Source organism: Chiloscyllium plagiosum, unplaced genomic scaffold, assembly GCF_037043375.1.
Source record: "Chiloscyllium plagiosum isolate Xiang-an unplaced genomic scaffold, Cpla_swu_hap1 HiC_scaffold_8, whole genome shotgun sequence".
Lineage (NCBI taxonomy): Eukaryota > Metazoa > Chordata > Chondrichthyes > Orectolobiformes > Hemiscylliidae > Chiloscyllium > Chiloscyllium plagiosum.
Genome location: NW_028270146.1, coordinates 57,235,660 through 57,249,949, shown reverse-complemented (window position 1 = coordinate 57,249,949; position 14,290 = coordinate 57,235,660). Strand labels below are relative to the sequence as shown.

General features: G+C 40.9%; 1 protein-coding gene across 4 annotated transcripts in view; it reads right to left on the bottom strand.

Moving 5' to 3' along the window:
• The window catches only part of LOC122553622 (F-box only protein 34-like), a 45,402-nt gene extending 35,415 nt beyond the window's left edge, over positions 1-9,987 (bottom strand). For all 4 annotated transcript variants that reach the window (XM_087989875.1, XM_043697714.2, XM_043697713.2 and 1 more), the window contains exon 1: positions 9,502-9,987. The gene's annotated coding sequence lies outside the window, so the exon portion shown is untranslated. The remainder of the gene's footprint in view (positions 1-9,501) is intronic.
• Between the last annotated feature and the right edge of the window lie 4,303 nt (positions 9,988-14,290).

Sequence of the window (14,290 nt, the reverse complement as noted above, 5' to 3'; positions counted from 1 at the left end):
CCCATGTCCCACAGGTGGAGTATACTGCTTGGCTGAGCTGCTTTGCCATATCTTCCCCTTAAATTATTCTGTGTACTCCCTCTCATGTTGTTGCCATGCTGTATATGACTCTATGTAATGAATATTAAATATGTACCATATTCATTGTTTCGTTCTTAAATCAAACTAAAAATCAATTTTTACTTATAAAAGACTGCAAGGGGAAATACTCACTAAATTTCTAACCAAGACCACTACTCATTTTTTTCCTTCTTCAACCACTGATGGTGGGTGAAAACAGCCAATGCTGAAGACCTGTAGGTCAGATGGTGTCCATAGCTTGCTCACGCTGTCTCCATGGATGCTGTCTGACTTGCTGTGATCTCCAGCATTGGTTGTTTTCAGCACTGATTCCATCATCTACATTAATTACTCCTAAACTGAAGAGTGGGATTTTTCTTTATAGGAAAGAAAAATATTCTGAATAGTCTAGAATATCTCTAAATATTTGTCACTGCTTCTCTATCTTGCAGTATTCCAGCCAGCCACTTCAGCTTTAATGCCCAGCAAGTTTCCTTACTTAAATTTAAAATACACATCTTAAAGACACTTCTGCTCTCCTTCAAATGATCATTGCTGCTTCCTTGAGGTGCCTTTAATCTAAGGTCATTAATCCTACCACATTACACAAAATCAAGTCTAGTACAGCCCACCTTCTGGTTGGTTCCAGAACATGCTGCTCTAAAACTATTTTAACATCATTCTGTATACCCAATCTGGTTTCCAGTTCATACGTAGATTAAAATAACCCATGATTATTGTTGTCCTTTTATCACAAGCATCCAATATTCCCTCTTGTATACTTAAGAATTATTGAACATGGAAACAGACCCTTCAGTCCAACCAGTCTATGCTGACCATACTACCCAAAGTCCCTCACCCCATATCATCCTAAACACTTCTTATTCATGCACTTATTGATATGTCTTTTAAATGTACAAGTAAGCCCTTCAGTAAAACTCTTTGGGGAAAAATGCCTTCCAGTTTGTGTTAGAATCCAAATAACTATTAGAAATGACAACAGAATTGTTCCACGTGTTCTAATTCATTCAAAACACTCTTCCCTCAGTGTTTTTAGCAGAACAAACCCACAGAAACAAGGTACTGTGGAGTGTAATCAAAACAGAGTTCATGGTCTGAAACTGCTGAATTCAATGTTTATCAGATTATCAATAGTCTTGACAAGGTGGATGTGGAAAGAATGTTTACTCTTGTGGGTGATTGCAGAACAAAGGAGACACTGATTTAAGGTTTGAGACATTTTGGAACACTGTCTCAGGAGAGGGAAAACTGAATATCTTTACGACAGAGATTGAAAGATCCTTGTTGGGCAAAGAAATCAAGAACTTAACACTGGCAGATGGGAACGTAGAAGTCAGACACATATCAACCACGATCTTACGGAGTGGTTTAAAGGGCTGAATGGCCTGTTTCTGTTCTTGACATGGATTCATCTGCAAGCTCAGTATTTTATGCTGCTCAAGCATCTGCAGACCGAAGACAATTTTCACTCATGTTATTGTTCTTGCTAAATAATCCCTTGAATAAGTCAGACTTTGTTGACTGAGTTGTAATTGTATTTTTAAAACATGTATGAATTGCACAATTAATACTAAACACCTTCACGGTTCCTGAAAAGCTAATTTTGTATTTTGTTTTAGAATATCAACTTTTGCCAGAGTGACTAAAAATTCCAAATATTTCATTTTTTAAAAAGTTTCTTTATGAGTTACCTTAACCTAAACACATTCATTTATTTTGCCATCTGAAAATTTTTTTTAAAAAGTGATAAGTTTTGAAAATTTTTAACTTTCTAGTATGTTTGTGAATCGCTCAATGAGATTGGCTGTCAACCTGTTAATTGATATTACTGCTGCTGCAGCCAAGCCATCCCTTGACATAGCACCAGATTTAAAAGTGCCACTAATGAAAATGGAATACCATACCACAGCAATTGCTCGATCATTGTGGGAACTTTGGAGGTCGCTGACAGCACCCTTGCAGGAAACCAATGCTATTTTGCACACTGACCTCTGAAAAAAAGTGTTCCTTAGATTCCTGTAGTCTAAAAACGTTAAACATTATTCTCTGCATTCTGACGTAAACAGTCCTTTTATTGCTGCCATACAGCCATTAAAATTATGCACTAATTTTATTAACTAGTCTCTTATACAAACCTTAAGCATCTTTCAGACAACATAAAGTATCCTCGTACAAGTAATAATGACTTCTCATTTTTTAAAGTGTACTAATTTTATGATTATTACTCTCATAAAACAGCTTCTCTTCAAATAGTAACCAAGAATTACCATTGATTGAAATGAATTCTCAGTGCACCTGTACTGCATTTGGATAAATCTTGGCCAATTTCCACACTTCTCATTGACATTTCTTTGCTAACATTCTTTGGACATAAGAGTACAGAACATTTAAAACCTTTGATTAGGTTAAAATATTGCCTTTCACTCCAGGATATTATTTGTAGAAAGAGATTTTAGTGTGATTTTAAGTGAATTACTTTAAAGACATGCCATTAAAAGGAACTGGATTTCATACTAGGCTTAACACATCTTTCACCAAGTCAGTGATGGAATGAATACCTGCTCCTTATGCTGGTTATGAAGTCTCAAGTGAAATAAGATTGTGGGTGGCCTCATGTTAATTCCTATTGTGTATGGGTCCAGAGCAGAGAAATTCTCTCAGTTCAACACTAAACAAATAATATCATACAGAAGGCACAACATGCAGTATAAAGGTAAAAGGACACTTGAGCTTCCCACCCATACTGGAGGGCAGTGCAAAGGAACCTTTATTATCATAATAGCTGCACCTATTTTGGGAACACAGCAGCAGACACTAATGTCACCCATTTTTAACATTAAACATACTCCTTTTAAAAAAAAAAAGAGTAAATACCCAACTGTTGCCAGGTGATTATCTAATTGATATTAGGAGCTCTTAACAGAAAAGTTTTTTTGATGATTTTTGCCAATATTTTGCTCAACTATTTAATGCACAGTGTAACAAGGAAAATTAAAAAAAGATGAGTATTGAGTACAGGAGTTGGGAGGTCATGTTGCGGCTGTACAGGACATTGGTTAAGCCACTGTTGGAATATTGTGTGCAATTCTGGTCTCCTTCCTATCGGAAAGATGGTGTGAAACTTGAAAGGGTTCAGACAAGATTTACAAGGATGTTGCCAGGGTTGGAGGATTTGAGCTATAGGGAGAGGCTGAACAGGCTGGGACGGTTTTCCCTGGAGCGGAGGTTGAGGGTGATCTTATAGAGGTTTACAAAATTATGAGGGGCATGGATAGGATAAATAGACTCCCCTGGGATCAGGGAGTCCAGAACTAGAGGGCATAGATTTAGGGTGAGAAGGGAAAGATATAAAAGAGACCTAAGGGGCAACTTTTTCATGCAGAGGGTGGTATGTGTATGGAATGAGCTGCCAGAGGATGAGGTGGAGGCTGGTACAATTGCAACATTTAAGAGGCATTTGGATGGGTATATGAATAGGAAGGGTTTGGAGGGATATGGGCCGGGTGCTGGCAGGTGGGGCTAGATTGGGTTGGGATATCTGGTCGGTGTGGACGGGTTGGACCGAAGGGTCTGTTTCCATGCTGTACATCTCTATGACTCTATGACAAACACGATTAAGTATAAATTCAGTGCACTTTGCAAGGCACACTACACTTACATTTTTATAGCACCTTTAAAACAGAAAAAAAAACTCAAGACACTCTACACAGAAGTTAAAAAATATGTTTAATATGATCTAGCAGTCAAAATGTGTTCAAGGTCAAAGCAGCAAGAAAATGTCTAAGGACACTAAAAGATGTATGTGTGGAAATTGTGGTGGCACTCGTAATAATCTTCCAATCCTTCTTAGATATGGGGCATTGCAAACGTGCAAATGCTATAACCTTATTAAATAAAAAAATACACGAAAAAGCAATTTTTCCTCATCTCAGTTTTAAATCTACTACCCTTATCCTAAATTTACAACTGCTTATTCCAGATTGCCCCACAAGAGGAAACATCCTCTCTATATCTACTCTGTTTACTCCATTTAATATCTTATATACCTCAAATCCCCTTTAGTATCTTACAGACCTCATGTTTGATAAAACTATTCATTTATTGATTATTCAATAAGTTAAGACTGACCCCAAATGTGCTCCTTGCTGAATATTACAGTCCAAATAGAACATTAAAATAGATTTTTCCCACTAAAATCATCAGAAAGAGAACAAGAACTCTAGTTATTATGAAGGTTTCTCAGATATTTACTAATACTGTGATTACTAAATTTTAAACCTGGAAGAGCACATTACTAACATGCCAACACACCAACAAATCTTGTAAAAAGAAATATCCACTGCAACTTTGCACCCAGGTTTGGGAAATGAACTTACTAAAATAACTTAGTTGGATACACCGTGATTGTAATAATTCTGAAAGTATTACCAAAAAACAAGTCAAATTTTGTCAGACATTTTAAAAAGATGGAGTCTATAAAATGGAAATAAATTTTAATTCACTTCCAAAAGGGATTCAATAAAACACACACACACACACACACGTTTTTGCTTCCTCTGACGAGCAAAAGGAGAAAGAGTGGGAAGTAGACCCAAAGACATCGATTTTTAAGTTAATGTCAAAATGTTCAAAAGAAAAGCTAGTCACAGCCACTGTCATACGCCAAGATGCCACCCACAAATTCGAACAGAAGAACATAGCAATTCAAACAGGTTAAGCTTCTGAGCTTAAAAGGGTTGCTGAAAGGTAGATTCAAAAATTAGCAGTGCCCACTAGTCTGCTACTTTTGGTGGTAGAGCAACCTGAAATAATGATGAGTTGTCATGTTAGTGCTTTTAATCGGAGGAGCATTACACAAAACCAGAGTAAGTGCAAAGCTTTTTGAATGCAGAGCCTTAGAATTTTCAAATCACTGTCACAAACATGATCAGCAAGGCAGCCTGTGTGTGGAACTGCAGGAGATGGGGTCGATACTAAGCAAGGATTTTGCATCAGTGTTTGCTGTGGAGAAGGACCTGGAAGACACAGAATATGGGGAAACAGATGATGACATCTTGAAAACATGCCCATATTACTGAGGTGGTGGTGCTGGATGTCTTAAAACGGACAATGGCGGATAAATCCCCAGGACCTGATCAGGTGTACCCTAGAACTCTGTGGGAAGCTAGGGAAGTGATTGCTACGCCCTTTGCGGAGATATTTGACTCATAGTTATAGATGAGGTGCTGGAAGACTGGAGGTTGGCTAACGTGGTGCTACTATTTAAGGAAGGTGGTAAGGACAAGCCAGGGAACTATAGACCAAGCCAGACATCGGAGGTGGGAAAGTTTTGGAGGGAATCCTGGGGGACAGGATTTCCATGTAATTGGAAAGGCAAGGACTGATTATGGTTCATCAACGTGGCTGTGTGTGTAGGAAATCATGTCTTACAAACTTGAATCGAATTTTTTGATGAAGTAACAAAGAGGATCGATGAGGGCAGAACAGTGGACAGGATCTATATGGACTTCACTAAGGCGTTCGACAAGGTTCCTCATAGATGACTGGTTAGCAAGGTTAGATCATGAGAATAGCTATTGAGATTCAGAACTGGCTTGAAGGTAGAGACAAAGGATGGTGGTGGAGGGTTGCTTTTTAAGACTGGACATCTGTGACCAGTGGTGTGCCACAAGGATCGATGCTGGGACCACTGCTTTTTCCACTGAAATAAATGATTTAAATGTGAACATGGGAGGTATAATTTGTAAGTTTGCAGATGACACCAAAATTGGAAATGTAGTCGACAGCAAAGAGTACAATGGGATCTTGATCACATCGAAGGGAGGACTGCAGATGCTGGAGATCAGAGTTGAAAGGTGTGGTGCTGGAAAAGCACAGCTGGTCAGGCAGCAGCCAAGAAGCAGGAGAGTCGATGTTTCAAGTATAAGCCCTTCATCAGGAATAAGGGGGTGGCCCAAGGGGACTGAGAGATAAGTGGGAGAGGGGTGGGGCTGGTGGTGAGAGGTTTTGGGGGTGGGGGGGGTAAGCTGGGAATGCAATAGGGAGATAAAGGTGGGGGTGAAGGTGATAGGTTGGAGTGGAGGGTGGATCGGATAGGTGGGAAGGAAGATGGACAAGTAGGGTGGTGCTGAGTTGGAAGGTTGAATCTGGGATAAGGTGGTGGAGGTGAAATGGGAAACTGATGAAATCCACATTGATCCCATGTGCTCAGAGGGTCCCAAGGCAAAAGATGAGGACTTCTTCCTCCAGGCATATGGTACCTAGAGTCTGGCAGTGGAGGCAGCCCAGTACTTGTATGTTGGCATTCTGTCTCCCCAATCTACATTTCAGAGAATATCTCTGGGCCACGCACTAAACAACCCACCATCCTGTGGGCGAACACCAACTCTCCCTCCCAATCTGCCAAGGACATGCAAGTCCTAAGCCTCCTCCACCGCCAAACCCTCCAACCACATGGAATCAATGTGGATTTCACCAATTTCCCAACTTATCCATTCCACCCTCCCCTCTGACCTATCACCTTCATCTACCTATCACATTCCCAGCTACCTGCCCCCTAGCTCCACTCCCATTAATCTTTCAGGCCCCTTGGGCCACCCCCTCATCCCTGATGAAGAGCTTTGTTTGAAACGTCAACTCTCCTGCTCCTCGGATGCTGCCTGACCTGCTGTGCTTTTCTAGCACCACACTCCGTCTCTTGACCAGATGGGCCAATGGACTGAGCAGTGGCAGATGGAGTTTAATTTAGATAAATGCGAGGTGCTGCATTGTGGAAATCAGAGCAGGACTTATACACTTAATGGTAAAGTCCTGGGGAAGGTTGGTGAACAAAGAGACTGTGGAGTGCAGGTTTATAGTTCCTTGAAACTGCGGTAGATAGGACAGTGAAGAAGGTGTTTAATATGCTGTCCTTTATTGGTCAGAGCATTGAGTATAGGAGTTGGGAGGTCATGTTGTGGCTGTACAGGACATTGGTTCAGCCACCTTTGGAATATTGTGTTCAATTTTGGTCTCCCTTCCATAGGAAGGACGCTGTAAAACTTGAAAGGATGTTGCCAGGGTTGGAGGGGTTGAGCGATAGGGACAGGCTGAGGTTGTTTTCCTTGGAGTGTCGGAAGCTGAGGTTATAGAGGTTTATAAAAATCATGAAGGGCATGGATAGGGTAGATAGACAAGGTCTTTTCCCTGGGGTGGGAGAGTCCAGAACTACAGGGCATAGGTTTAGGGTGTTTGGGGAAAAGATTTAAAAGGGACCTAAGGGGCAACCTAGGTGCGTGTATGGAATGAGCTGCCAGAGGACATGGTGGAGACTGGTACAATTACAACAACATATAAAAAGGCATTTGGATGGGTATATGAATAGGAAGGGTTTAGAGGGAGAGACAAGAGTGTGGTGCTGGAAAAGCACAGCAGCTTCTGAGGAGCAGTAGAATTGACGCTCTGGGCAAGAGCCCTTCAGCTGAAAGACTCTTGCCTGAAATGTCAATTCTCCTATTCTTTGGATGCTGCTTGACCTGCTATGCTTTTCCAGCACCACACTCTTGACTCTGATTTCCAGCAGCTCCGGTCCTCACTTCCTCCAGGGTTTAGAGGGATAGGGACCAAGTGTTGGCAAATGGGATGAGATTAATTTAGGATATCTAGTTGGCATGGACGAGCTGGACTGAAGGGTCTGTTTCTGTGCTGTACATCTCTATGACTCTATACAGGCAAAAGAATATATTTGCATATGTCCATGATATTTCTGTCTCCTTGCTTTCTCTACACATAGATAAAATACAACAGCCAGTATGCAAAAACTGCTGTCACAGCAGAATAGCAACAAACCAGCATCTTCCTGAATATCCATATTTTCTAATACTGTTCAGCAGTGGATGTCAGTGCATCATACTCTCATGAAGTAGCAAAAAAATCTTGAGGTGGGTCTTGTTTCCAGTGAATATATATCAGTTTCTTGCCACTTGTACACTATTACAACATGCTGTGGCTACAGCTCCTCAGAGCTGAACTAATATAATTTCAGTTGTCAGTGCAATGTAATAATAGCATTTCAACCTTGAATGTTTTGATTTCAAATCAAACATTTCACATCCCGAATAATCTGATATTCTTCAAAATTGTGCATTCTCACACACAAATTACACTATAGATACATTGATCTCTATGTGCAAGATTTTAAAAATCTAGAATTACAACTCCTCACCATTATCCAATGACTCCAGCTCGTCCACAAATCTCAAATATCCAGTGAGAATGCAACTAGATTTGCAACATCTCACTATAGTAGAACATATTGTCACAAGCTGTCAAGATTTACTCAACTATTTTCAGTGACTTGTGTTGGCAAATGCAACTGCCAGACTTCACCTACAATCCCAAATATGAATGAATAACCAGGTTTTTTTTGGTGATGTTGGAAGAGAAAAGAATGTTGTGACCTAGCCAACGGCTTTTTGAACAGTGCTATAGGACCTAACATCCTATGTTAACACTCTCAAACTGAATGACAACACGCACCATGTTTTAACATGTAACCTAAGCTTTGAATTTACAAACTCTTAAGCTAGAGGCAAAAGTGCAAACACACAATTGTTGACTACATAGAATACACTCCACAAAACATCACCAACAGAAAAAATGCCCAATCAAACACTGCATAGGGTGGTTTTTTTTTTAAACAATTTTAGTAACAAGAGCACATTTAGTTCCAGTAACACATGAACATTTCTTCTCAACAAATCAGACACTGTACAGTGGGCATGGAAGATTGATAAGGAAGGATCTTCCAGTTTCCCTCACCATAACTTAAACTGAGAACATCCAGTTCAGCATGAAGAGGTGCAATGTTATCAAATTAGCACCAACACCTACATAACTCTAGCAACAACAGAATATTTCTTATTGCAGAATTAGATCGTGTACAGTTCTTAAATTGGTAATTATAAGGCCAAATAAAGTGGAACAGAATGTAGGAAATTACGTACGAAATGTACAAAGAGAGGCTAGGAGAGGCTGTTGGAACGAACTCTGATCAAATTAGAAAGGTTTGGCCTGAATTTGGCTATAAAACATTTGCAGCTATTGACCTCTAGATATTTGGATCGACATTCGGGGTTCAGTATTTCCCTCAGTATGTCAATGACAGCTACCGTTCCGGTCACAGGCAAGAAGAGGCAAATAAAAACTCTTAGCCCCATAAACTGCCGCACAGTCCAATTACCAACAGGCGGGAACTTACTGACAACAGAACCCGAGGCTGCGGCCTACCTCTGAGCTTCCCACATTCAAAGGTTTAAAGGCATCCGATTAAACGCGTTAAACTCGACTCGGACTCAAAAATCACAGGTCAACCGCACCCCGCCCCCAAACCCTGGGCCGCTCACACCCGGGACGTGGCGGAAAAAAAAAGGAAAAACTCACCTGGATTCGGGATATCGAGCCTTGTACCGGTCCCTCGGAATCGGATTTAGAATTCATAGGAGGGACCGGGACTAGCAATACCCCTCCTGGGCTTCACACCCAGAGTGCTTTTTTTTTCGGTTTACAGCCACCCAACACTGCTGCTGTTATTACCGCCGATACCTCCAACAACACTGCCACTCCTCCCGCACTTTAGGCCACAAGACTGCCAATATCCCAGGGTACTGCGCGCTGAGGAGGCCTCCGATATCGGACTGTCGATATCCCAGGATGCTGCGCGCTGAGGAGGCTTCTGATATCGGACTGCCGATATCCTCGGATGCTGTGCCTGAGGAGACTTCCGATATCCCAGGGTGCTGCGCGCTGAGGAGGCCTCCGATATCCCAGGGTGCTGCGCGCTGAGGAGGCCTCCGATATCCCAGGAGGCGGTGCCGAAGGAGACTTCCGATATTCCAGGGTGCTGCGCGCTGAGGAGGCCTCCGATATCCCAGGATGCGGTGCCGAAGGAGACTTCCGATATTCCAGGGTGCTGCGCGTTGAGGAGGCCTCCGATATCCCAGGATGCTGTGCCTAAGGAGACTTCCGATGTCCCAGGGCGCTGCGCGCTGAGGCGGCCTCCGATGTTGGACTGATGGTATTAAATGGTGTTGTGAACGGAGAAAGGACTGTCCTGTTTGTTTAACGTCTGGCTTGATCTGGTTCTTCATCAAACTTTCGCGTTCTGTTCAGTCTACTTGTTTGGAAAATGCTACACAGTCTCTGATAAATGTAAATCACGAGTGTTCCATACAAATGGACTGAGCAGTTTATAAAATGGTACCAACATGGCATCTTTTAAATCTATTGAGAAGACGTAGGCAACCTAATATTTTGGACTAAATCAAAGCAGAAAATGTTGGAAACACCGTCATGTCAGTCAGCGTCTGTAAGGGTGAAATTACACATCAAAGAGGAAAAGACATATACACAAAAGAGAGGGACGCTCCTTAAACTGCTTCCAAACATAAGCTAACTTTTAGTGATATTAACATAATGTAAATATAATTAAACAAATCACCCAGTATATTCAAGAAATAGTGTACTTATGAAGATCAATCAAACGTTACATTTTTTTTCACAAATGCAGCCTAACCAGCTGATTATATCCAGTACTTTCCATTTTTCAGACAACAGGTGAGTAGCTGAGGTGGTGGATTAGACCAGGGCAAATTTGAAATGGAAGCCAGAAAAGCTGACAAAATGGAAGAGAAATCAGAAGGCTGAGAAGGGAAAAAAAGTAGACCAATATGAAGCATGCAAGTTTCCTTTGATTGCAGAAATTCAAGTACTATATTGTTCTCAATTCAGAACCTAAACATAGTCCTGTTTGCCCTCTCCGGTAAAAGGTGGGGAGAAAATGAAAAGAGTAAATAAAGAGAGGCACATTACGTTTGTTAAAATAATTTCAATGTTAGAAATATCTGACTGGCATTTGTCAAGTGAATATGACTCATCTGTTTTATACCTATTATTGAGATGTACGTCTATGTTAATTTTAAACTCTAATGTTCTAATCTACAGATCAGTGTTGGAACCTGTGTATCCAACCTATGCTCAAAATGCATGAATGCTGATGCATATTTGCCTTCTGACTGCATCCAAAATGCTTGGGATTCAATCCTGGGAGCAGCCATTTGGAGAAAAGTCAACTCCATAAGTTGATAAGGACCCGTGGATGTAAAAAGGTTTCAGGATGATTTAGACAAGGTGAATGAGTCAGCAGATGTAGTATGTGGACAAATGTTGTCTACTTCGGAATGGCAGAATATAATTTAAACAGTTATTCATTGGGAAATGTTGATGTACGAAGGACCCGGGGTGCTTTTGCACATCGATCATTGTAAGCACGCATGCAGTTTGCAGGTAAGACAAGTGGTATGTAGGCTTTGATTCAAAGGGTGTTTGAATACAGGAGCAAGGAGGTCTTACTATAGCTGTACAGGGCCCTTGGTGAGAACGCAACTGGAGTATTGTGTGGGGTTTTGGTCTGCTTATGGAAGAAAAGATCTAATTTCCAAAAAAAATGTAGTGAAGGTTCACCGGACTTATTTCTGGGATGGCAGTTTTATGATTTGAAAGGAGATTAGATCTTGCTGTAATCATTGGAGTTTAGAAGAATGAAACAGGACCTTATTGAAATGTGTAAAATTCTGACAGAACTGGACACAGATGCAGGGAAGGTGTTTCTCCTGGCTGGTAGTAAAACTAGAAGTGACCGTTTCAGGATATGCGAGATGAGAGACTGATATGACCTGATCATGTTGAAATTCAACATTAATACATTTTAGTCTGAGCTAAAGAGCAATTTCTTTATCAGAGAATGTTAAACCAATGGAGTTTTCTGCCATGGAAGGATGTGGAGGCCAAGTCATCAAACACATTTAAGAAAAAAAAGATAGATTTCTAGAAGCTAAATGCATCAAGGGTTTAAAGAGACAGCAGGAGTATGGCATTAAGAGGGGATCAGCATGATTACGTTGAATGCTGGAGTGGGCTCAATGGGTCAAATGGCCTTATATTCTTAATTTCTATGTTTCCATAAATAAATGTCCACATCAATTACAAGAGCAAATTATGCAATGAATCCAAGAAGAAATCTAAGGCCGGACTAGATTTGTAAATATAAAAACACAATAATGTAAAATGATAAGTAATTCATGACCACTTTCAGAATTTTTGTTGTTTCCATAATTTAAAAATATATTGCTTTGAAATTGATGTTGATTCAGGTTCTGTAACAAAAAGGTATTTGAGCCAGAATTAGAACATATTCACTCCTTTTGTAATGTTCTTTGGTAAATCCCCATATTCCTATAGGTAAATGTTAAACAGCGTTATTAAGAATATTTTTACTTTCCAAATGAACTGAAGGTGTAAATAAACGTATGTTTGTGACCACTCCTAACTTGCTGGAATACGGTTTCACAAATGCCTGTAAGTGAATGTCAGCATTTGACAACCATGGAGGATATCACCAATTAACACAGAAAAGGTTGGAAATACTCAGCAGGTCAGGCAACAGCTGCAAAGAAAGAAACAGGGTTATTGCTTTTGACCTTTCATTGTGATAGTGTCAACTGATCCTGTTGACATTCACTTTTAAGTACTTTTTAAATAAATGTATTTGTTAAGGGATGCGAGATCACTGGCACAGCTGTTACTATTGCCCATCCCACATTGCCTGATTGAAAGTAGTGGTCAGTCACCTTCTTGATTTGATTCTATATGATTTGATGTTAGGAAGAGTGTTCTAAGTTAGTGAAGGCAATGAAGGGACAATGATATAGTTCCAAATCTGAATGGTGTCTAGCTTGGAGCAGAATATTCAGCTGATAGTGTTCCCATGTAGCTGCTACCCTCTCCTTCGAAGCGGTGGGAATTATCCAGAAATGTTTGACAGATGCTGTCAAAATAGTTTTTATGAATTATTTTGGTTCAGTGTTTCATTTGGTGGATGAGATGCCAATCGAGCAGGCTTCTTTTTGTTTGATGATGCAAGGCTGCTTGAATGTTATTTGAAGCTGCACTTATCTGAGCATGTTGAGAATATTCAAATACACTCCCTTGTACCTTGTAGGTGGGGGAACAGACTTTCATTAGTTTGGAAATATGGTACTCACTGCAGAATTTTCAGCCTCTGACATATTTTTGTAACCACAGTATTTCTGTGGAAAACTTTTCAGTTTCTGGTCAGCAGTAACTCCCAGGATGTTGATTCAGGAATTATAATGCTATTACATGCCCAGGGGACATTGATAGATTCTCTCTTGCTTGAGATGGTCAATGCCTGGCAGTTGTGTACTGTGACTGTTTCTTGTCACTCACTTACCAGCCTAAACCTGAATGTTGACCAGGTCTTATGGCAAAAGGGCATGGACTGCTTCTTTATTTAAGGAATTGTGAATGGTGATAAACATTGTATAATAATCAACAAACATCTGCACTTCCAAGTCAGTATGATATGTGGCTTGGAGGGAAATTTTAATCCAGTGAGACTCACATGAATCTTCTGTCCTTCTAGTGGTCACAGTCGTGAAAGGTGCTTTTGAATGAACCTTGATGAGATGATGCAGTGCATCTTGTAGATAACTGAGCTGTGCAGTTAATTTCAATGCCCAAGTCTTGGTGCTGATCCTGGAATGTTGTCAGAGTCGGTAGCCTTCGTCAGAATTCAGTGCTTACAGCCATTCTTTGGTATCAAATGAAGTGAATTGAATTAACTGAAGATTCACACTGTGGTGCTGGTGAGAAGACTTACATAAATTATCCACTTGGCATTTCTGGTTGAAAATGGTTGCAAATGCTTCAGCCTTGTTTTTTGCCTGACTTTTCTGCGGTTTCCATCAACGAGGTAAAAACAATGACTGCAGATGTTGGAAACCAGATTCTGGATCAGTGGTGCTGGAAGAGCACAGCAATTCAGGCAGCATCCGAGGACAGGCAAAATCGACGTTTCGGGCAAAAGCCCTTCATCAGGAATAAAGGCAGAGAGCCTGAAGGGTGGAGAGATAAGCTAGAGGAGGGTGGGGGTGGGGATAGAGTAGCATAGAGTACAATAGGTCAGTGGGGGAGGAGATGAAGGTGATAGGTTAGGGAGGAGAGGGTGGAGTGGATAGATGGAAAAGGAGATAGGCAGGTAGGACAAGGCCCAGCACCTCCATATCCTCGGCAGAGTGGGAGGGGGAGTTGAAATGTTGGGCCACGGGGCGGTTTGGTTGATTGGTGCGGGTGTCTCGGAGATGTTCCCTAA